The sequence below is a fragment of the Triturus cristatus genome, chromosome 4_2 (assembly GCF_964204655.1).
Source record: "Triturus cristatus chromosome 4_2, aTriCri1.1, whole genome shotgun sequence".
Taxonomy (NCBI): domain Eukaryota; kingdom Metazoa; phylum Chordata; class Amphibia; order Caudata; family Salamandridae; genus Triturus; species Triturus cristatus.
Window position 1 is genome coordinate 483,849,097 of NC_140586.1, and position 24,481 is coordinate 483,873,577.

Here is a 24,481-nt window from a genome sequence, read left to right on the forward strand (position 1 = left end):
CCGCATCACGGGACCGCGCGCGGGTCGGCGCCGGGAGAAGCCCGGGACAAGGGCGGGACCGTCTGTGGCCGTCTGCGGCCGATTGAGGCCAGGCCGGGCCACGGATTCTGTATTTTTCGGACCTGTAAGTAAGCAACTCCATTGTTACACACCTGTCCTGCAAGTTTTCACAGTTGTCAACCCTGATGTCGAAGTCCAGGTCATCCAATTTATCCGGCACAAGTGAAAAGAGGACCATGGATAATTATCTTGTTAAAGTCGTCAATAAGATTAACAAAGACAGGAGACTCTCCTTGGGTAGACTGAGCCCTGAAGCTTCTCCAACAAACTCAATAGATTCTAATCTTAAAATACCTTGTCCTGAAAGTTGTAGTGCAAATACTAACACTGCAGACGTTAATATTGATGTACCTCATGATTGGGTAAACGCTGAAAGTATGGATGAACATGTTTCTCTAAATGACTCAACATCCTCACAGATTTTAGTACCCTGTTTAAAGATCACCCCAACTCCTTCTCCCACGCAGAGAAGAGTGCGGGCGTGTAGGAAGGCTCCAGTGAAGAGGGTGGCAACTCGAAAGTCCAAAAAGCAAGGTCTACCTGAATCAAGCAAGTGGGTCACACCAGACTCATTAAAAGAAACCTTAGTGTCTAACGACAATGTCGAGGGGGGTATCTTTCATCCAGCCTCAATAGGTCACTTGGTATCTATCCTAGAGTCCAAACTGGAGGCACTAATTAGCCCTTTGTTGGCGAAGTTAGATTCAGTCTCTTTAGAGTTAGACAGATTGAAAGGCCTTCTGGACTCTTTTTTAACTCGACCATCTTCCCTGATAACCCCTCAATCGGCCCTATCGGACTCCGCGGGCTATAGTCCATTGGATAGCGTCCCGGACCCCATTTTACATCCGCCTGGAAATTATAGCGAGGGAGGTCCTGGGGGCCCGGGGGGTAGTAGTCAGTTATGTCGGCCCACAAATGTTTCGTCTACCACGTTACCAGTACATCTACCAGTGGCTACACTTTCTACTGTAGCCACCTCCTCAGGTAAATCACATTTAGTACAAACACGTCCTCAGAACATCCAGAAGCATATAGCTGAGGGAGAAGTTTTGGGGCCTACCAAATACAAGAGAAATCATATTGTCAACCTCCCACCACAGTGCGTTCCTTACACAGTGGTATTGAATAATGTCCCTGAGGTTGACTCCTGTATGTCTAACTCCAGGCAGGAAACCCATGACTCTCTAAAAAATAAATCACTTGCCTGGCTTAACAAAAATTGCGGCTTTCCGCTGGCATTTTCTAATGACATATTATCCACTCGCAGAGTTGGTTGGATAGGGGACGGGAGGAAAACTACAAGAGGGGACTGTATTATAGTCAATTTCAAATATCCACAACATGTGGCTACCGTCCTCTTAAGAGCTGCTTCCTTATCCAACCAGGACAACGTAGTTTCTGTTAGACCTCTCGGATATTTTTATAGTCATCTGAACTGCACACAACAGCGACGGCCCCAACTGCCCGAGCACTATGAATTTGGTACAACTAGGGGTGGGGTTGGCTGCCTTTCTAATATGCCACTGAGAGCCCCGACGCATCTTAATGGTGGGGACACTTATGGATATCAGCCACCTAGCAGGCAGTGGGATTATATTCTCCCCCTTTCTAATCGTTACTCTGCCTTGTCCTCATTGGAGGAAAATGATTGACTCTCTGATACAACCAGGAAGCCTCCCGAGTTACCAGCCCCATTCCTCAAAATTGCCACTTGGAACATTGCCGGATTAAAGAACAAAATGGGGAACATGGATTGGCTATTGTCACTAAGAGGCTATGATATTATCGCGTTACAAGAGACATGGTACCTGTTGAACAACTTCTCTCTGGATGGGTACAGCAGCTTTTTTATTCCAGCTTCCAGTAGTGTGGCTGGACGTCCTAAGGGGGGCCTGTTAACCTTATTTAAACTAGACATCAAAGGGTCACTTAGTCAACACTCATCTGGCTCTGAAAACTGTTTGATCGTAGAACTTGCATCGCAGGAAAAGGTTAATATACTCTTTATTAACTTTTATAATTCTAATGCCAATGATTGTACCAGTCTCAATTTAGAAGTACTGGACAAATTCTTGTCAACCTATAGTACTAACGTACACACCTATGAATTAATATTATTAGGGGATTTTAACATACATCCATGCCCTTTATTATGCACTGGTCAGGATGTTGATGTCCCCCCGTTTTCCTCCCAAGTGCATTTAGAGCATACCAGGCGTGGTGATTTGCTTGAAACCTTTTTGGCTAGCTGGAATCTATATGAATCAGCCTGTGTGGATGGAAATACTAGAATCCCCTCATTTAAAGGAAATGACAAGGGTTCTATCATAGATTATATATTTTTGACTCCTTGTTTGTTAAGTAATGTCATTAAATATTACACAGAGGTATCAGTTTTTAGTGATCACAATCCCGTACTTTTAGAATTTATGCTTGTTAATGTATTCTCTCTTAAATCAGTAAAAGTTAGAGGGGGAGTAGACCTTGTGGTAAAAGACCAAAATCGCAGGTTGAAATGGGCAAAAATAGTTCCTGAAACTTTTTTAAAGGAGGTGTTGCATAGGAGGGAGGACGATGTTGCAATTTGTTTATCAAATAGAATTGAATGTAACGAGGTCATAGTAGCCTTTGATAACATTTGCATAGAAATTGATCGTAGCCTCCAGATAAAATCTAGTCCGATGGTCTGTGTGGGAAATAGATGGTTTGACAAGAAATGTTCTAGGGACCTATTAAAAGTATTAAAGGCCACCCCCAAAAATAGGGAGGATATAGCGAGTGCTAGGTCCATATATAAAAAAACACTTTTAGAGAGAAAGAGGGCTCTAAAAGAGAATGCCTTAGCTCAGCTATTGGACCCAGCAACACTAAAAAATAGTGGCCTTTTTTGGAAAACAATAAACCAGCCACTCTTTTTAGAGGACTCACATACCCCTCTGGAGGCCAATATTCCCGACGAGGGCTGGACTAGACATTTTAGCGAGATTTACACGGATCCCACTGGCACTGATATTGACGTTGTTTCCCTATTAGTGGAAGAAGGGATTCCGTGCCCTGTCAAGCAAAACGTTATCTTTGCCCCGGAAGAAGTGGAACGGGCAATTGAACTGTCCCCAAAAAATAAAGCCCCAGGCCCTGATGGGGTCCCAGGGGACGTCTTTAAATATGCACCTAAGTTCTGGTCCAAAATCCTATGCAACGTCTTTAATGTTCTTACCACCGATAAGATTCCGGACTCATGGAAAAAGTCTATTATTATACCGGTCTTTAAAAAGGGTAACAGGCAAGATCCATCCTGTTACAGACCGATATCTTTAATTGATTCATCGGTGAAGATATTGGGTAGGGTCATCATATCTAGGTTGAACGATTGGATCACTGAGAAGGGGATACTATCCAACATCCAGTATGGCTTTAGACCCAAAAGAAGTACAATTGATCAAAGCCTTAACCTTCACTTACTGGCCGAAAAATACACGAAGGCCAGAGAGGGGTTCCTATATCTGGGGTTTATGGACCTCTCATCAGCCTTTGATCTTGTTAATCGCCCCAAATTGTGGAACATCCTGCTCAACATAGGCTTGGATAGGGCACTAGTTTACCTTTTGGCTGACCTCCACTCTAATCTAATAGCCGCGGTTAGAGTCACCTCGGAAGGGCGTTGCACTAGTTATTTTAAGTCAGAAAGAGGGGTGAGGCAGGGTTGTATCTTGGCTCCCCTTCTCTTTACCATTTACATAAATGCTTTGGAACCCTTCCTTAAGGCGGCAACTCTTGATGTCCCACGTATAGGTGAACTTGGTATTCCAGTCCTCCTATACGCGGATGACGCTGTTTTGCTTTCACGCACTGGTATAGGTCTCCAAAGGTTATTGAATGCATTTGAAGCCTTTATGAGTACCCTGGATCTCAAGATTAACGCTAAAAAATCTCAAATTATGATCATGGGGAGGGGTACGAAAAAGAGGCTAACAAAAACTTTTACATGTGGGAACCATGAGCTCAGTAGAGTAGCTACCTTTCCATATCTCGGGATCATGTTCGATGAGAAAGGTACTTGGGGGCCCAACATAAAAAACAGAAATATTGCTCTCGCCAGATCTTCTTTTGCCATCCAGAGTTTTATAAAAAAAACTAGGAGTAAGACCAATAGTCACTTTGTTAAAAATTTACAAAGCCAAAAGTTTAGCCATAGCAACATATGGCAGTGCTATTCGGGGCAATTGCTTGACGGAATGTATTCAGATCACTGAAAATAAATTTTTAAGATCCGTCCTTTCTGTTCCCCAGTCAACTCCTACTTACATTGTACACTCTGAACTTGGCTTGGGTTATATTACTGACCAGATTAAAATGGCCCCTGTTCTGGCTTGGTTGAGGACCTGGCTGAATCAGGATATTCCCCTCAACCATATCATTATAAAAGACTGCATGCAGCTAGATAGAGCTTGTAAAATACCGTGGTTAGTCTACATTAAAAATAGTCTCCTTAAGATAGGGAGAGGAGATCTCTATTCATCTCCGTCTACAATAACTCTACAAGATCTAGTTCAGATCAAAGGACTGTTGGGAGATAGGTTACGATCTGACAGAGAACAAATAGAATTTGAGAAACCTATGGTAAGGGCGGGTATTATTCTGAGCACTCATGCTGGCCTTGAACCATATTTATCCTTTGTCAACCTGCCTTATCATCGCTTTCTCTTAACCCGTTTTCGGTTGAATTTAATCCACTTATCCTTGGGTCATTTCCCGACCTGGTGTTCTCCCGAAAACGCCCTACCCTGTAATTGTGACAATTTCTCGACACAGAACACTTTGCATTTTTTGATGTTCTGTGACCACTTTATGGCCTTAAGAAGGAAATACTTGCTCCCGATCCTTAGAGAGGCTGGATTTATACAGGTCAAGCCCGCTCTTTTATTCTTACAGTTATTACAGACCCCGAGGATTACCTTTCACGTTGCTAATTTTTTAGTGGGGGCGATTAGAGTCAAGAAAAGGATGGTGATAGATATCACCCCAAACTTGGGCCCTTAAAAACGTTGTACTGTATCTTGCTCACGGTTAGTGGTCATTTGATGGAAGATTTTTATATCGATTCTATGTAAATGTCTTGTATAGTTCATTTTGTCTTAAAACTGACCTCTTTTAAACGTACATATAGTATTGAATTTTATAGCTTGTATCTATTTTAGCATTATTTATGTGTATATAATGATTAATCGCATACGCGATATGTTCTTATTTTGTATTAATTGTATTTTCTTTTATTTGAGTGTATTTAATTTAATCCCTTGTCTTTTTATGATATTGATTTATCGAAATAAAGTACTATGACTGACTGACTGACCTTCACAAACGTATTTGCTCTGATGCCCTTCAAGAGAAAGCCCCAGTTTTCCCAGGAGAAAATCAATGGCAGAGACTAATCAGCACAAACAAAGCAACAATAAAGCGTCAATGTAAGGTACAATGGCGATTTGAAGAACCCATGTAATAGACAATATGAGCAAACGATTGTAGCACACTTATACTATATATAGAAGTCCCATGGAAGCATGCATACCACGGTTTGTACTTCAGACAAGTACAAATGCAAACACACAGATTCCTCCCAACACTCTTAATGACTGTGTAATCATATTTCAACACAATCTACCTCCACATGTATATTATTATTATTCAGATTTGTATAGCACGTGGCTATCCAACTAAGGGCTTACCAGTGCTAGGCCAAAGAAGAGATACCCAGAGACATAACACGGGGGACTCCTGATATCAAAGTTTGAAAAAAACAGGTTTTAAGCTTCCTGGGGTAGACTGAAAGTGGGCGGCAGGCCTAAAAAGAAAAAGGCTTGGCCTCCTTGTCTGGACCTCCCAACTCTATGAACTACAGCGAGGTCCAATTTACTTCATTGCAGAGACCAGTTAGGTGTGCATGACAACACCAAGGTTCTGAGGCAGGAGGGTCCAGAGTTTAAAAGACAATTGTGCTTATAGCACAGTGGCTTGAACTGATCGCGATGTGGCGCTGAGAGCCAGTGTAGTTTGTGGACCAGGTTGGCAGTGGGATGGAACTTTGAGGGTTGCAGAAGGCGTCTTGCCACTGCCTTCTGCATGATCTGGAGCAGCCTTATAAAGTGCTTTGTGACCCCTAGATAAAGGAATGTTTCTGTAGTCAAGCCTCAAGATGACCAAGGCCTGGATGGCTGTTTACTGGACCGAAGACGTGAGGCATTCTAGAGTTTTGTTTGAGCCATCTCAAGATCCCGAAGCAGGTGGCAGCCACTTTGTTGATCTGGTGACGCATGGAAAGATTATTATAAAGCTGGACTCCTAAGTTCTTAACTACTGGCACAGGGGTGGGTAAAGTACCCATCAACTCAGGCCATTGATGGGGGACCCACAGTTGGGGAGGTTGCACAACAATAAGACCTCAGTCTTTGCGCCTTTTAAATTCAAGGAATGAGTGTTCATCCAGGAGCCCACTTATGTGAGGCAGTTATTCAGTGCCTCCGCGCTGTTGATTTTCTGAGATTACAAGGAGACAACTGTAGTAATGATGACACGCTGGTAAGTTGTAATCCAAGTAGGTTTATCCAGGTAAGTAGACAGGTCATCATTAACAGCTATATAGGTCCTGTAGGACAGCCTGTATGTTCATATCAACAGCCCCACCAGGAGCAGCCTGCTAGCTGCTCAGCCCCTTTCACCAACTGTCATCACTCATCCAGTCACACAGGTATTCCACACATAGCCCACACAACAAAAATTCCACTCAGAACACTCACACAGGCTGAGCAGCTCGGGAACAAGACAACATAGGAGAGAAACCATAACATCAGAATACTACAACAACGATCTGAGTACAGTCAGCGTAAGAGAGGAGGGTGAGACCGCACTTTTGTACACAGTCCAAAAGTTGCCTTACATATTAGTTAAAGATTAGTTGAGTGGAGCCCTGTGGGACCCCAGAAGGTAGCGAGTGCTGCTTAGAACAATGCTGATGGGTGTGGTCTTGAAAGACACGATCCAGAAGGAAGGGGCTCAGTCAGAAAAAATATGTGTTCTGCATCCCTAGAGCCTCTAACCTTTGGAGTAGAGTGTTGTGGTTCACCATGTCTATTGCCAACAGAATCAGTGCAGCGGTGCCACTGTTATCTAGTCGGTGCCTTAGATTTTCAGTTACTGCTAGTAGCGCTGACTCTGTACTACGGCCGGCTCTAAAGCCTGATTGTGAGGGGTGGAGCAGGCCATTCTGCTCTGATTACATTGTGAGTTGTTTGTTCACGGTCTTTTCTAGGGCTTTAGACAGGGTAGGCAAGAGGGAAATCCGTCTGTAGTTAGACCAGGTGAAGAGGTCTAGATTTAAAAAATTCATCATGACTTTATTAATGCTTCAATGTGTTTAAATAACCAAAATGTTCCACTTATTTGAAGTAGAATTGTATTCTCCAAGTTTGTGGGTTTAATAATTGTGCAATCCATCGAATGTGATATATTGTCTAAATCTCAAACATTTTTCAGAAGCCTTCCCTCCACATCAAAAGAGCATACTGCTTTTAATTAAACTTTTTAATAGGCAATAATTCAAAAGGCACCCTTCCAAAGTCTTCTGCGTTGACTACAGCATTATTACCAAAGGCGCTTTCACTGTGGGAATGAGAAGGCACTTTCAGTAAGGGTGCAGCTGCAGAATCCAAGTATTTATTTTAATTAAGCGGTGTGCAGGAGAGAGCCCCTCTTAGCTAAATTAAGACTCTAACCATTATTTTCTGTCAGCGTTACAGAAATTCTTTGTTTAATCAAATTAACCCTGTAATCAGGATTCCTGGCACCTAAACCCGTGATCAGTAGCTCAGCAGTACTGATTTTTTTCAAGGTAATGCCTTCAATTCCTCTCTTTGCACGAATTTTCTACTATAACACCTATTTACAACGTGGCATGTTGCTAGTGATTAGCTTTCCATCTTTTCAGCTTAATTAACAACACATGTTGTGTATTGAGGCAGGTGGATAATAGAATATCTCTCTATAGGATTATTTAAATGTCACCAAGCGAACAATGGAGCTAATCTCATTCGTTTTAAGGCAGACTGTAACTGCACAGTTGTTGCTTTGTGTAGAGGAGAGAAAGAAGCACTAAATAACCAGTACAAAGTAAATATTTTACAGGCCTATCAGTGCTTGAAACTAGATTCATATTTGTGCTGCTCAGCCTAAGGCTCTCATTTAGTGAGCAATAACATTGCCGCACATAAGCGGACAGTGTTACCTTGTTTTTAGAGGTGTATGCCCATAATGGGGGACATTTAGCTATTATACCATACACCAGATTCACTGCAGTCATATGTGTAGTTACTGCAAAGTTTTTACTAGTGGTAATGCCGCATTGGTAAATCATTATCAAATTTGCCTTGAATTTGTTTTTTTCTGATTATCTTTTAAAATTGGTATATTGAATCCTACGGTACGGACTTTGCCTGCAGCTTCTACGCTCTCAGCGCGACCCTGCGTGTCTGCCTAAAGGATCACCGGCAGGACGCGGAGCTTCTCACGTATGGGTTCTGACGCGGCTTTTTGTTAAGCTGCATGTCCCTTCTTCACTACGGTTCCCTTCTTCCTGTAGAGGGAGTCGAGGGCACAGTGGAGACTTCTGGGTCTTGCCTTAGCAGCGGATTACGGCTCCTGTGAGGTAACAAGGAGCTTCCTTATCCATTCCATCCCAGTGTATTGGGAGTGTAAAGTACTTTTCTTTGAATTGGACTGCGGAGCCTTTCCTAGGTGCCATCGCTCCAGAGTTTTTTTTTTTACACAACTCGAGTACTCTGCTGGAGGAGGAGAGAACGTAGGCCTGGGCGGTAAATTCCGTTCCGCTCGCGGAATTTGCGGAATTTCGGTAATTTCGCGTTCCGCGGAGAACGCGAAATTGCCCAAAATTCTGCTTTCCGCGACTTCGCGAAATTTTTTCTTGTTCGCGTTCTCAAAATGCGTGTTCGCGAGATATTTCTCCCCGAGCACGCAAACAGCAACTGTGAACAGGAAAAAAGCATCGCGAACAAGCAATTCCGCGTGTTCGCGGAATTTCTGCATGTTCGCGGAGATTTTTTACCGTTTCGCGGAGATTTGCGTAACGCGATTACGCAAATTCCGCCCACCCCTAGAGAGAAGTGACTTATGTATGTTTGTTTGTGAGCAATCCGCTTACAGGTTTGTGGCTCCACACATTATTCCCCTCAATGCCTGCTTAGTGTTAAAGTAACATGCCTATGGTCTGCTAGCAGTGTGCAGATAAGTGCATGTGAGCCCATTAGTTTGACCGCTGTTTGGCCATACCTGGAATTTCCGCATTCTCCTCAGCACGCTGGGGGTCTGCTGTCTACACCACTGCTGCTGCAGCCACATCTACAAGCCTGGGAGCCTGGGAGCACTGGGACTACATCCCCCAGCAGGTCTTGCGGCACGAAAGCCGCGCATCGCGTCACTCGTGCCTGGAGGCGCTCAAGATGGGGCCAGGGCTCCTGCTGCGCCTGTCAAAGCCCGGAAGAGGCTGGGCTGGGCCACCCCTCTAAAATTTGGATCTTCCTGCGGACAGTGACTTGGTAATTACCTAGTGTGCAAAAGGTATCGTGTTTTCCCTATTATAAATCTCCTCTTATGTTTGGCTGTCTGTGAGTTACCTGTGAGCTAAATCAAAATGGATAAACGTAAGGGAGTTGTAGAACTCTGGATGCATTTTTAGTTAGGGCAGAATCACTACTGATGCACGAAATAGAAATAACTGAGCGGCGTCTTTTCCTTGACCCAACCATTTTCCAGAGACGATCTTCAATGGGTATTCCTTTGTCTAGATCGGGGGACTCTGCGCAAATATGTCTGCCTATCACACCTACTAATGCGTTGTCTACCCCTCCCCTCCTCCTTCAGCACCGGATTTAAATTCTCAAGTGCCTGTCGCACCAGAAGTGCCCGGTAGTCTCACCAGCCCACGAGTTTCCAATAATCCTGTTGCGAGGAAGGTGGCAGAACCGCCAGCAAAACGGAAACGGGGGGTCAGTGTAAAAAATGCTAAGGGATCTTAGGGATCGAAAGTGGCTAACTGTGCCAAGAAATGTGAATAGTGTAAAGGTTGATATATTGAAATGTATTTCTGTTGGCACACAAACCGAAGCGGTCCCATTGATTTCCGTTTCAAGAGATGTTAATATTGTGGATGTTATGACCGAAACTGATGCCACACCTGATGACTCGATATTGGGAATAGTGTTAAACCGGGTTCATGATTTGGTTGAAAAGAACTTTGTTCTCCTATGGGAAAAATTGAATCAATTAGATATTGCTATAAAAAATGTCAGCTGCAACAATGTGGGCAATCAAATGAATGGTGTAGAAAGAAAGGATCTAAGAACAACAGTGGATGGTAATCTCTCTGAAATTCAGAATAGGGAAATTAAAGAAAATTGTTTAACTGATTCTACTCCAAATGGTATGGAAGGTAGAATGCAGGATGTACTTAAGGGCTTAAAATGCATAGGCACACAAGGCACTCACACTTCACGTATAGATGTAGGAAGTACATTGAGTACTTTAACTAAGAACACAAGAGCTGATTCAATTAATAACTGCTTGAAGCCTAATGTAGACGTGTTGAATTTACCCCCAGCGTCATGCCCTTATGTTTTAATTTTGGCCGGTGTTCCTGCACTTAGGGAGGATCAGAGAGAAATGTGGGTTGACCTACGCAATAAAACTGTAGACTGGCTGGCAAAATATAAAAGGTTCCACCGTTCAGACACAAAGGAGATTTTAATGGTCCGCAGAGTGGGATGGGTAGGCCGATCTGATAAGTGTATTATGGGTGACTGTGTTGTGATTAATTTTCGTAGGCCACAGATGGTTCACTATCTTTTAAATTATTGTGAATAAAGCTTCAACCCTAATACTAGCATCTCCACACTCACCTTGGGGTACTTTTATAAACCACCAGTTGGGCCCTCCACAAATAGGTCTACCCCAATTCCTATGTACAGCAGGTTTCAGGCATTGTCGGACTTGGATGCCCAAGACTGACAACTACCTATATTACAAAATGAGACGGTGCCTGCGGAGGGAGTTCAGGTCTTGACATCTATGCATTCTGTTAACGCTCAAAATGCAAGAGGTATTGCTGATAAGGCAAATGTAGGAATCGACTCCAGCATTCTAAATGATGATGCAGGAGGATTACATCAGAGGATTGGCCATCAGGGGCAAAGATGTGGCCCTCATGAAAAGAAGATGGGTACAATATATGGTACCCTAGATGTATCGCCTATATCCTTACCTAATGCAAATGGGGCAATAATCGAGGGTGCTTATCTATTGCAGAATAATGGAAGGAATGTTCTCAATCATAACTCTAATTCCAATTCTAATCCTGCTGATGTAACTCAGGAAACTTCAGGATTAAGAAAAAGAAAAGAAGGATTACTTAATCAACCAACTATGGTCGATTGCCAAACAGAGATAAGATTGACCTCTTGGAATATTGTGGGTTGAAAAGAAATCAGGGGGACGAAGTGTGGCATGAGTACATTGCCAAAATGAAATAATTTTATTACAAGAAACTTGGGCTTTGGAAATACCCCATAAAGTAGGTTATAAAACATATAGTGCTGCAGCTATTCCTTCATCCAGAGGGAGGCCTTCAGGAGGCCTTATTATTTGGGTAAAAGGTACTCTAGGTAATGACATAGAACAGTTGGAATTTCCAACTCAGGATATTGTGGGAGTAAGGTTTCTTAACACCCGATAAAAATGAATTGTATATAGTAAATATTTACAGTAGACCAGGCCCAGCGAGTAGGGAATCTGTGGTTATTGAACAGTTAGACCAATTTTTAGCTTCGGTTAATCCTAGAGCAGCGGTAATTGTGGGGGGCGATTTCAATCATAAATTTGAACCAGTGGCAGGATTTGAAAATATCTTCGAAGAAGAAGATATGGCCAATAATATTCCTATGTTAGAAAGTAGCCCGGTAGTACCCTGTACATCTACCGTTGCGCAGTTAATAAGACTGGTCTCGGGACACGGTCTTCAAGCCTGCAATGGTGGACTGCCTTCTGACAGTCTGAACGTTCCCACATTTACCAGGGGTAATTCAAAGAGTTGTTTAGATTATATGCTGGTATCTATGGCTTTATGGCCAATTCTACATGACTTGATTATTGATGATAGATCAGAGAGTGATCATTACCCAATATGTCTGACACTGGCTGCCCAATTCTTTCGGCCAACTACTTTGAGGGCTGGAGACATTGATGGCTGTAGTACGGAGCCATTATTAAGTAATAACCGTTGAGCCCTAAAATGGCCTTCTATAGGGGGAAATGAGGTGGCTATAAAGCAGATCTATGATACCTTTGTAGAGATTGTTTCCGCGTATGTAGATCCACTTGTTACAGAGATTCCAATCATGAATATACACCATGGATTGGTTGAAGCTCTGATACCTATATTAAGTAGGATCCCCAAAGAATGTAAAAAGGGGATAACAAATGTGAGTAATTTGGATAACCCCTGGTACAATAAAGAATGCCGCGAAGCAAAGAAAGAACTCATTTTGACAACCAAAGTAAAAAATGCAGTGGCCTTAAGGGACAAAAGGAATAAGTATAAGAGATTACTAATCCAAACCAATAAAAATTGGGATGATAATATTTGGACTGAGCTAATTAGTGCATCCAAAACCAAACATCATTTAGGCTTTTGACGCTTGATATCTAAGGGCAATACAAAGGGAAGATGTAGCAAAGATCTTTTTTTAGATGCAAAAACCTGGGTAAGCCATTTTTCTCGCCTTTATTCAATAGCAGTGAGTGATACAGAGTTCAGTCTACAAGATTATGTAATTACCCCAAGCATAGCTCCATTACATTTTAGTTTGAATGAATCTTTGGCAGCAATAGATGCAGTGAAACCAGGGAAGGCACCAGGACCAGACAAGACACCTGGAGGTCTATGGAAGCATGATAAAGAGGTCTAGGGCCCCTATATCAATTTTATATGTAACTCAGTCGCTGCAGGTGCACCTATACCGGAATCTTGGAAAGGGGCTGAGATTACAACTATTTTTTAAAAAGGTAACCAATAAGCCCCTTTGCACTACCGACCGATTAGCTTAATAGATGTTTTACAGAAAATATATGCACGGCAAATTCTAAAAAAACTGAATGACTGGATGGAGGAGAATAGTATTTTATCAAAGTATCAGGCTGGTTTCACAGCCAAAACGAGCACAATTGATCAGGTCTTTAGATTCCTCTGCATGAGTTGGAAATATACAGTATTTAAGAAGGGTCATCTGTAGATCGCCTTTGTCGACCTGAAGGCCGCCTTCAACCTCATCCCTAGAAATCTCATCTGGAAATCCCTAAAACAACAAGGGATACCGGGGGAAATACTCTTGCAGATAACAAGATTGCATGAGGATAATTTTGCAAGGGTTAGATGGGGTCCAGGAGGCGAGCTTACTGAACCTATTCAGGTAAACAGGGGCGTGAGGCAGGGATGGGTGCTGGCACCCTCCCTATTTTCATTATATGTAAATGACATTCCCGATTATCTATTGGGATGCGAACATGATTCTCCCAAATTAGGAGGGGTGCCAGTACCGGCACTTTTATTCGCAGATGACCCATCTTAATATCCCAGACCCCTATAGGTTTACAAAATCTAATAGATATATTTGGGGTCTATTGCGAGGCTAAGGGACTGGATATAAATTCTAGCAAAACAAAATATATGGCAGTTAATCCACATAAATCTTTTTAAAAGAATTTAACTGGCAAAAATTAGAAGCTAGAATATGTTCATAATTTTAACTATTTAGGTATTACACTGGATACCAAAATGACTTGGAAAACACAATTGGAGAAAAGTAAGACGATTTTATATCAAAATTCACTACCAATAGTAAAAAAACATGAGAGTAGTACGTCTAAAGCGGTATCCCCTGCCTTTAAGGTATGTAAATTTAGGGCACAATCGGCATCCTTCTTTGGGGCAGAACTGTGGGGCCCCTCAAGTAACAACACTTTCATGGTGGGTAAAAATAAGTTTTTTAGGAAGCTACTAAGCCTTCCAATACGCACACTGCTAATACCTATTGTAATGGACCTAAATATACGCCGTACAGACCACCAGGCAATTTTACGACCATTATTGTTTTGGGTGCGTCTGTGGTCCACAGCTGACCTCGTCCACTACAAAGAAAGATTAGAGGAAATTCTAAAGCTGAAAAATGGTCTAGGCTTACCGTGGTTGAAGCATGTTTATTGTTGGTTTTATAAATTAGGACTTAAGCATTTTTGGGAGGTCCCTGCTGAACTATCGAAGGCTTCAAAAAAGATATTAAAGTTAACTTTTTGGGCTTACATTCAAGATAGTTTGTCTCATAGCTCAGCAACAGGTACATTATCAATACGGTTCCTTTCAATAAAACCTACTTGGAGTTTTGAGCCATTTTTGGACGAAGTCCAGCCACAGTTAGCAAAATCTCTATATTTGAAACTTCGATACGGTGTATTACATATAAACTCGAACACTTCGAAATGGGCCCATAAATATGAGAATGAAAGTACTGAGTGTTGTGTTCTATGCCATACAGGTGCAATAGAAATGAATTACATCTACTATTCTTCTGCCCAGCCTACATAAAGCATAGAAGGAAATGGATTAAACCCATTTGTCGGCTATTGGGTACAGGATCCTGCTATGAGGCAGAAAGAATATTGAGAACAGACACATCGCAAGTAGTAGTTTTCAGTGTTAGTAGGTACTTATTTGGTGTGAGTTTAATAAGGAAAAAGGAAGGCTTGAAATTATAGCTTAGTATACGTCAAGTATTCTGGCTTTTGCATTTACACTTTATTTTGGTACATATGGAACTTACTATCAAGACTGCATTAGCCTTGTATTGCACTAAAGAAAATGTGTTCCCTTCTGTAAAATGTTCCTTGCATATATTTTGCACTATGACTATTTTAAAATCCTTTTGAATGGAAAACCATGAAGTTAATTTTACGGATGCCACAAATTAAATTTTAGTCTTGGAAATCCACAATGAGATTTGATGTAACTCCTCAATATCTTTTAAAATTTTTAAATCATGTATTTTTATTTATATTTATAACTTCTAAGAAAGGTCTTGTATTGGGAATACGATTCCTAATAAGTATGCGTTGGTCTAGCGGTACCTTTTGAAAGGTCATTACTATATGATATATTTGTTTTATTGTGATGTGTATGTTTATCTTGTATGGTTTTGTAAACCGAAATAAAGATTAATGGATTGATTGATTGATTGATTGAATCCTAGGTGTTGCGGGCGTTTCTGTGAATACGTGCATATAATCTAGGGCATAACTAACTCATTCGGTTTTCAAAAGATTCACAGATAATGGGAGGTTTGCATTGGTGTGTTTTTCCGCTCCTTCTATAGGAAATAAGGCCACATCGCACCTGCCTGCAGCCATGAGGTGGCTGCAAGATGTTGTGGTTACACAATGTTTGTCTCCTTTTACCAGCACATCTGGATTGACTTCCAATGCCTCCAGGAGAAGCTCAGTGTGAATGTTTAGGAGGGACACACCAGTGCTTAATTTGTGACAAAAGCTCTGCTCAGAAGCCTGCAGCTATTGCATTTAAATATCAGCGCACCGAATACCAAAGCTGCGTAGTGTTGGAATTCACCTCATGTCCCTTTAATCAACTACCAGACACACCCTAATCCTTTATCTCACAATTGTCAGTTCATGTTTTTTGTCCCTTTGTGATGGTTTTCCGTCTTTTTCTTTCTCCTTCTTTCCTGTTTGTTTGGTTTTCCCTCTTTTGGGGGCATATGTATCAAACTCCCCTTTAGCGAATCTCAAATTGCGAGATTTTGCGATTCGCAAAATCAGATTCGCTAAACGGGATGTAAAAAATAAATCGCTACTCATTTGCGATTCCCTAAAAATCGCAAATAATTCGCAGAATCCCGTATTGCGATTTCTTAATAGCGAAATTCGCTAAATAAGAAATCGCAAAAACGGGAATCTGCAAGCCTGGTGCAGGCTGATGACATCACAAACAGGAAACTGTAGTGATTGCCTGCACCTGCTCACCTGAGCCACACCCAGAGGCTGCTTGTGGAGTGTGAGGAGGCTTTCCTGGAGACAGCAACCAGCAATGGATCCCAAACAAAACCAGCAGGGCAAAGATGCAGAAAAAAGAAAGAGAAAGCACAAGTTTTCTGAAAAGGAGCAGGAGGTCCTCATTGAGGAGATGGTCTGCAGCCATGAGCTCCTGTTTGGGAAGAAGGCACTCAAAGTCCCTGAGGCCAGGAAGAGGAAAATCTGGCTGGAAATACAGAGCAAGGTGAATGCTGTTGGAGTCACCACACGCACCATCGAGGAGCTGCGCAAGCGGTGGTATGATATGCGCCAGAGGTCCAAGGAGAGGGTGGCAGCCAGACTCAAGGATGCCACTCAGACTGGAGGAGGACCATCCACTGCAGAGCAGCCAACCCCCCATGAGGAGCTCGTGGAGTCAACCCTCCTGCCTGAGAGCGTTGGTGGTGTGGCTGCAATCGACAGCTCCGACCCCTCATCCAGCAGACAAGGTAAGATGCATGCCAAATCACCCTGCACTCCTCCCCATCCCTTGCACACTCCCCCAAATGCGCATAGTTAACTCCCAACATGCCAATCCAGCCCAGGTCTTACAGCACACCCAGCAATGCATCATGGTACTCGTAGTACTGTGTCTGACTGTGTGTCCATGACACCATCACAAGTAAATGCAACATATGTGTTTTGGGGATCATTGAATAGAAATGTGTCAGAGGTTAGCCGTCAAAGATTTGTAACTTTATTGAGTGCCACATGCAGACAGTAACACAAACTCATATAGTCCCCTTTACATCCACAGCACACGCCATGCCACAAGAAGACAGCGCTGAGGGAGAGGAGCCTGCAGACCCTGCGGACTCCAGCGATGAGACAGAGCAGCAGCCAATTCAGCGCAGGAAGCGCGCACATGTGCCCCCACTGCCTCCATTTGAGGATGAAGTCCCAGCAACAGGCGATGACACCGACAGGAGAGAGGGGAGTCAGGGTGTGACAGACATGCCCCGTCATGACGCACCAACACCAAGGCAAAGGGAACAGGCCATTTCCAGGTCAAGGCCACGGAGCAGCACTGCAACAGAAGGAGAAGGCACCGTGTTCTCCGGCTTGGAACAGTGCATGTTGCACGAACAGCGCCTGCAAAGCAAGGCAATGCGGTTAATGAATCGCCAGCTAGGCCGCCTACATCAGGACAATCGCAACATGGTAGCGGCAATACGAGAGCTCTGTGCCACTTTGAGGGACACCCAAGCTGCCAATGACAGGGCTGGACGACGTGCCAATGCACGGCTGCACAATTATACCAAGGCAGTCAACCGCCTCTGCACCACCACCAGCGCACTCACACGCAGAAGCGTAACCATGCAGGTGGACATGGCACATTGCTGCCAGGACATAGCGCGAGGGCTGGCGCAGGTGACCACTGCTGTGGAACAGCTGCAGACAGCCAATGCAGGTGGCAGCGCACTAATGGCCTCTGCTGAGAGTGAGGACACATCGAGTCGCAGCAGCATCACTCCAACCTTGCCAGGTGAAAGACGCCGCAGTGGCAGACAGGTAGCAGGCCAAGGGCGCACCATGGGGGTCAACCACCCTGGACGGCACCGACGGAGGTGATCATCTGCGGGGACACTGACTGCAACACGGGTGCATTAACCCGCTAAAGGCTGTTTGCCCTATTTCTTGTGCCTTCTCTGCACTGTGTGTACAACATGTGCTGGGGACAATTACAATTTCTTTCATGTGAAGTGTGATTAAACACTTGACACATCATCAGGCTTTGTAGTCTCATTTCCTCAATACTCACCTAAAAGTAGTTTTGTGTGATCTCAGTCCGTCTCTGGCGTCCAGCAGCTGCCCCAACTCCTGGTGCTGGTCTGGCAGGGGGAGCAGGGCGCTCGTCATCCGATGTGTCTGTATCGGTCACATCAATTGTGGTGCCTTTCCTCATTGCCATGTTATGTAGCATTGCACAGCTTGCCACGATGTTACAGCAGGTCTCAGGGCTGTATTGCAGTGCGCCTCCACTCTTATGCAGGCACCGGAAGCGGCTCTTCAGGATTCCGAAGGTTCGCTCAATGACACAGCGTGTAGATCTGTGTGCCCTGTTGTAGCTCCTCTCACTTGCATTTGCAGGATCCAGGTATGGGGTCAGGATGAAGTCGCGCACTGCATAGGCACTGTCACCTGCATGGAAAAAAACACAATAGGTGAGTCAATGTCCCCCCCCACAACTGATGTAGTGGATGTATTGATGTGTGCAATGTATTTACCGAGCAGGTACCCCTCCCCAAACTCTCCAGCACTCAGACGTCTGTGTATTCCACTGTGTCGGAAGATGAAGGAGTCATGTGTACTGCCGGGGTATTTGGCTACGATGTCGGTGATGTGATACTTAGCGTTGCACACAATCTGTATGTTGAGGGAATGGTAGCATTTCCGATTCCTGTAGACATATTCAGTTTCTGCTGGGGGTGTGATGGCCACATGGGTCCCGTCAATGCAGCCGATGACGTGGGGGAAACGTGCAATCTGGTAGAAGTCCAGTATCGTTTGTTGTAATGCCTGTTGGGTGGTGGGGAAGTAAATGTGATGTGGGAGCCTCAGTAGCATTGCATCTAGGAAGGCATGGAAGAAGCGCGAAAGTGCACTCTGTGACACCCCACCAACCTCCGCTATGACCCGTTGAAAACTCCCTGACGCGAGGAGGTGCAGGGAGCACAGGACCTGCACATGTGTGGGAATTGTTTGTGTCCTGCGAGTAGGGTGCTCCAAGTGGGGTTTCAGCTCCTCAATCAGGTCCATTATGGTCTGTGGGTGCAGTCTGTACTTGTCATAGATCTCCTCTTCAGTGTTCTGTAACAGGGTGATGCGCAGCCTGAAGATACGTTCCTGTCTCATTCTCCTGTGTGCAAGGGCCCGAATACGCAGCCTCCTGGCTATCACGTACATGGCAGCCATTGTGGGTGTGTTTGTTGCATTGTGGGCTGGTTTTTGTACCTTGCACCAGTTTACCACCTGCAAGCAATTGGTGTTAATAGCGATTTCTTAATTAGCGAATTTCGTGAAATCGCAATTTGCGATTTTTTGATACATGTGTTTGCGATTTCTTAGCTAGCGATTTCTTGTTAGCGATATTCGCAACGCTAAGGAATCGCAAATTAGGTATTCGCTAGGAAATTCGCAGATTTCTTGTTTCGCAGCCTAAGAAATCGCTAATTTAGCGATTTCTTATTTTTCAGTTTGGAAGTGTGTCATACATATGAAATAGCGAAAAATCAGTCGCAAACGCTGTTTTTTGCGAATCGCAGCGTTTGCGACTAATTTTTGCTTTCATACATATGCCCCTTGCTCTTGGGAAAGGTCTAATGAGGCCAGTTCCCAAAAAGGAGTACCGATGGCAAACACTGGTTCATATTAAGCACTGGGTACTCAAAATGGGAAAGTGTATGTTCCCAACTTTAATAGCGTGCCCTCGTTCCCCAGTCACTGCACCCTAACTAAAGGTGTACGTTTGTGTTTTATGTCCACAGCTCATCTACAAATTTAATATATTTGGAAATCTTCCGTTTAACAAAATTGCTTGTTAGTGGCAGTGATTTCATTGTGTCTTGAAGACACATAATTTCCAATTTATAGCTCTGCAATGGGAAACATTACTAATAAAGTACCTATTACCAAGTTGTTGATCTACATACCCATAGTTTCTGCACATTAGTGTGGAGGGATGAATTGTATATTTAGTTGACTTCTTTACTTCTGGTCTCATTACATATTAAGCAACTCGTTTCTGTGAACTGGAGCTACACTGTGTCCCAGTGAATATCCTGATTAAAGAAAAACACCTAAACGGCGGTACCAAGGGAAGGCTGCATTGCAGTTTTTAAATATTTACTACACCAATAGTTCGCAGAGCTTTATTATTACCCTGTCAAGTTTTCACAATGATTTTTATTGAAGCTTTTTTACTTTGTGAGGACAGAACCTGTTCTAATGCCATCAAGAGATTGGGGAGAACCTTGCTAGTTACGACATCATGGTCTGTGTCCAACTCTAGGTCGTTCACGTACAGTATTAAGTTACCAGTCCAGTATGTAAACATAGATTTGATAGATATTTCACATCTTACTCCTAAAGATTGATGTAGATGCACTGTTGCTGTTAGTCATACAAAATGTTCAAATATGGCGCCCTCTTGTATGTCTTTGTGAAATGAAGGCAGATGGCAGATCTTCCTGAAAAAAAATTGCAACAAAAATTAAATAAAAGTCGAAAGACCATGCTTTGCGCCTGGACCTCTCTTTCACACATGTAGGCCATGTGCAGCGTTCTCTGGTGGCAAGAGGCAATAATGTGTTCCCTGGCTGTAAAACATCACATGAACCCCTCTCCTACCGGAACAGCAGCGGTTGTGTGCCACCGAGAATGGGAGACTGGGGACAAGGAGTTGCTGAAGTTTATGACCTGAGCCCTGCACACATCCAAAAACATACACAGTTAACTTTGAGGGCAATAGGTGCAGAAGGCCACCATCAATGCCCAGAGTCTATGTATACTTTGAATAGGTAGCTCTGCAAATCAGAACAACTTCACAATAAATCACTGGAAAAACTGAGTTACAGGGACTTTGTAATGTTTTACTCAAAATGCAAAATTAAAGTATTTTATCAGTGCATACTTTTCCTACAAATATTAAATGGACATTATGGTTGTGTAAAATGCCCTTAAATTCCCCAATTATTTGCATCATAATTCCCACTCAGTTTCATACGGATGGCCTCAAACATAATGTCAGAGATCACATCACAAATGATACCACTGACATCGTCAATGATATCAAAGGATTGCTGTTCTTAAACTGTTGATAACTAATAGTGGGCGTACAGCTTTGTGTCTGTATATAGTCCTCACAAGACAAAGACGTTTAAAGACCTAAACAAATGGCTACGCCTTACAGCCTGTGGTGCAGGTGGTCTGAGTGGCGGATGAGGCAGAAGGCCACATCCTGTACAAGAGTTTATTGGGGAAGGCCAACTGCATGCTCGGAGGCTCTGAGGGAAGCTGGGCAAATACCAGGACCCGTTCCTAGAGAGGTGCTGAACCTAGGGCTTCACCTTCGTTAGGTTCAATGTTCACAGACTGATGAAGTAGACAAAGGTCGAGTCTTATGGGCTCGGGAGGCCAGCATGTTGAGGGTAAGGCCTGGTGAGCAGGGTTGAAACTTGGGACTAGTGAACTCTGTTTTGTAAGAGTTGGTGATCTGCTCCTGAGATGCAAAATGTTGTTATCAGTGCTGAGGTGATATATGGCCTCCTCATGTGAGAGGTCATGAGTAGTGCACCGGAGGATGTGATGGTTTCATATGGATTTTATGTTTTTAATCATAACAATTACTTCCAATCAACTGAAGTTATTCATAGAAATTGATATGTTTCCTTCAGAAGCAATTTTAGTATGTACATAAAGAACCATAACTCCCCTTTAGCATAGTTTAATAGGTGAATGTAAAACACTTGTTTTTAATGTAATGTCTTTTATATTTCAGTTCGCATTGCTCTGAGGTTGTTGGCGAGAATGAAAAACATTAAAAAACCATTAAACTATTGAACTTTATGAAGAGCTATTCTATATACAACTCTTCCCAATGCATTCATGACCTTCTCATGACCTCAAATGCTATCACAAATTACATCAATGAAAATAATGTGCACAATATCAACGCACATAAAATCATTGATGCTCTATTATACATGACATGAAACTGGCATATATGGTTCAAGTGCTGCTGATCCCAAGGACTACAGTACCACTGATCATTACTGTGCAAACCCCGTGCTATGTGCCAGAGAGACCAAATTGATATATTTGATTTTGCAGTCAATTTATTATCAGTGTTACTCTTTGTAGGAAAACGGCTGCATTCTTACGACATTATATCATTCTAATAATCAGTCTCTAGGATGGCACGGCTAGTTGTATATATTATAAACTAATATTGCATACCCTATGACATAATATTATTTCTGAGTGAGCAACATTTTAAGATCAGGTTCCAAATATAAATAAAAAGATTAAGGCAATGTTAGGGATCAGCAGTTTGGAACATATGATGCAATTTACAATATGGAGTAGGCTTTCATGATCATCGGTAGTATGAAATACTAGACAAATTATAAAATAAAATGCTATCCAGAGAAATCTAATAACCGTCCCTAGTATAGTGCCCTTGCTACACTATGTAAAATAAAGGCAGGAACATCAAACAATGGGCACTGTTATGCTGGGCTTAGTTTTCAATTGCTAACAACATTAGGGAAGCGTGTAACACCAGGTCGATCTTTTGCCTTGCTTTTCTACCTATAACAACTGTGTGCTACATCCACTTTCCGTCTATTTATGGTCTTTTTGAAGGGTATTCCACCAGTATGACGCAATGCCAAAGTGAAGAAAATCGGCTTGATAAAATCAGGAAATTCCAAAGATTTGGCCAAGGGTGTGAAACCTGGCTACTAGGTATTTGAATTCCGGTTTGAGGATAAAACAACATTTTACAATTTCTTGTAGATTAATAGAACTGAATGTTTTCTAAAAATAATTAAACAAAAAAGTAGTCATGTTTTGTATGTACCACAGCCAGGTAGTAAAAAAACGGAAGATCATGCCACAATGAACAACGAAGTGAAGATAGTACCAAGGGTAAGTAGGGGGCAAGGAGGGGTAGGGTGAGAGCCATGGAAATAAGGTAGGCTGTTAAAAACAAGCATTGGCATAGCCAATAGGTCTCACCTTTGGAACCTTATAAGTATTTAGTTATGCAGTACAATATCCTTGGTGCAACAACATCAATTGTTGCATGGCTAAACACTTATAAGGTCCCAAATGCGAGACCTATTGGCTATGCCAATGCTCGTTCCTCCATCTGACGGGTGGAGAAGGGAGACGGGTGTGTCCCATGGAGGGGTAACTGACAGGCTCTGCTGGCCTGCTTGGGTGGAGCTCAGTGTCTAGTTATGGTTTATTGAAGCCACTGTTTGTATACATGAATGTTCCCAGACACTTTTATGCATGGTAGCATCCTCTCAGCATCGAACACCAGTGCATTATAATCTCCAGGGCAAACTCTTTTTCTTTCATGCAGAAGTCTGTCTGCTCAGATGTCATGTTGTCTCTTACATGTGCACCGATATCTGTTGGTGTACAGGGGGCAGCGGTGCTGATGGCTGGGAAGTGAGAGAGAAGATGTATGAATGAGAGGGGGAGATGTAGAGGGGGTGGGGAGAAGGGGTCAAAGCGGGAGGGAGACGAAGGTGGGAGGAGCAAGAGGAGGAATAAAAGAGAGAGGGGGAAGTCTGAGGGAGAAAAGGGTGAGAGACGAAGAAAGAGAGAGAGGGGGTTAAGGGAGGTGAGAGAATGAGGGAAAGTAAGAAACACAAATAAAGACAGACAAAGAGAGAACGCGAGAGGAGTGAGAAAAAGAAGAGAGAAGAACGCACAGCAGCCACTAGATTAGGGCATTAGTTCAGCTACTAAGAAATATCTCAAATGTCTTATTTAACCGGAAAGTAAACTAACTGGACTCTTCCTTTACATGCACTGTTTTAACAAAGCAAAAATAGCTTTAACAATGTCCCAGGTTGATGCTAAAGGGTATTATGATCACATACACCAGGGACCTGACCACGGGAGAGTTTATCCGTAAACATATATTTTAACATCAGCCTGATAGCTGTCCTTTTATCGTTATTTTCCTAATTGTATGCCAGGTGATGCAAAAAGCAACTCGCAATCCACTGTTATGCAGTCTTTGCTCCATTCACAAAGGAGTTTGGCTGAGAACGCCCGCTTTACATTACTCTCTGAGTTTGTTTTCATTCGATGTATAGGGAGATACAATTACTTAACCAGAATCACACATGGCTGTGGTTCAAGTGGAGGCCCCGAAATTGCAGCTTGGTCGCCGAGTTCCGAAGACAGTTATTCAGCCACAAAACAACACCTCCCCTGCACTCCTTTTTCTAGAGTGTTAATTCAGTGGACAAAAAAAAAAACTTAGATTGAGGGTCCGACAGTGTCGCTGAACCTCTCGGCCTTCAATTGGGCTTAAATTTATCTCTGTGACTATTTAAACGACCGCCGGGCAAACAGTGCAAAACGACTTTAACAGATGCGTTTCCCATTATGTTCTTTTCAATGTCTAAAATGATTTTTCTCCCCACACCAACTAAAATTAAAAATAAAAATAGTGCCTGTGCCAACCATGGCGGCG

General features: G+C 43.0%; 1 protein-coding gene across 2 annotated transcripts in view; it reads right to left on the reverse strand.

The window, feature by feature from the left end:
* Positions 1-24,481, reverse strand: part of AK5 (adenylate kinase 5) — a 2,642,541-nt gene that overhangs the window by 1,797,646 nt on the left and 820,414 nt on the right. The window lies entirely within an intron of this gene.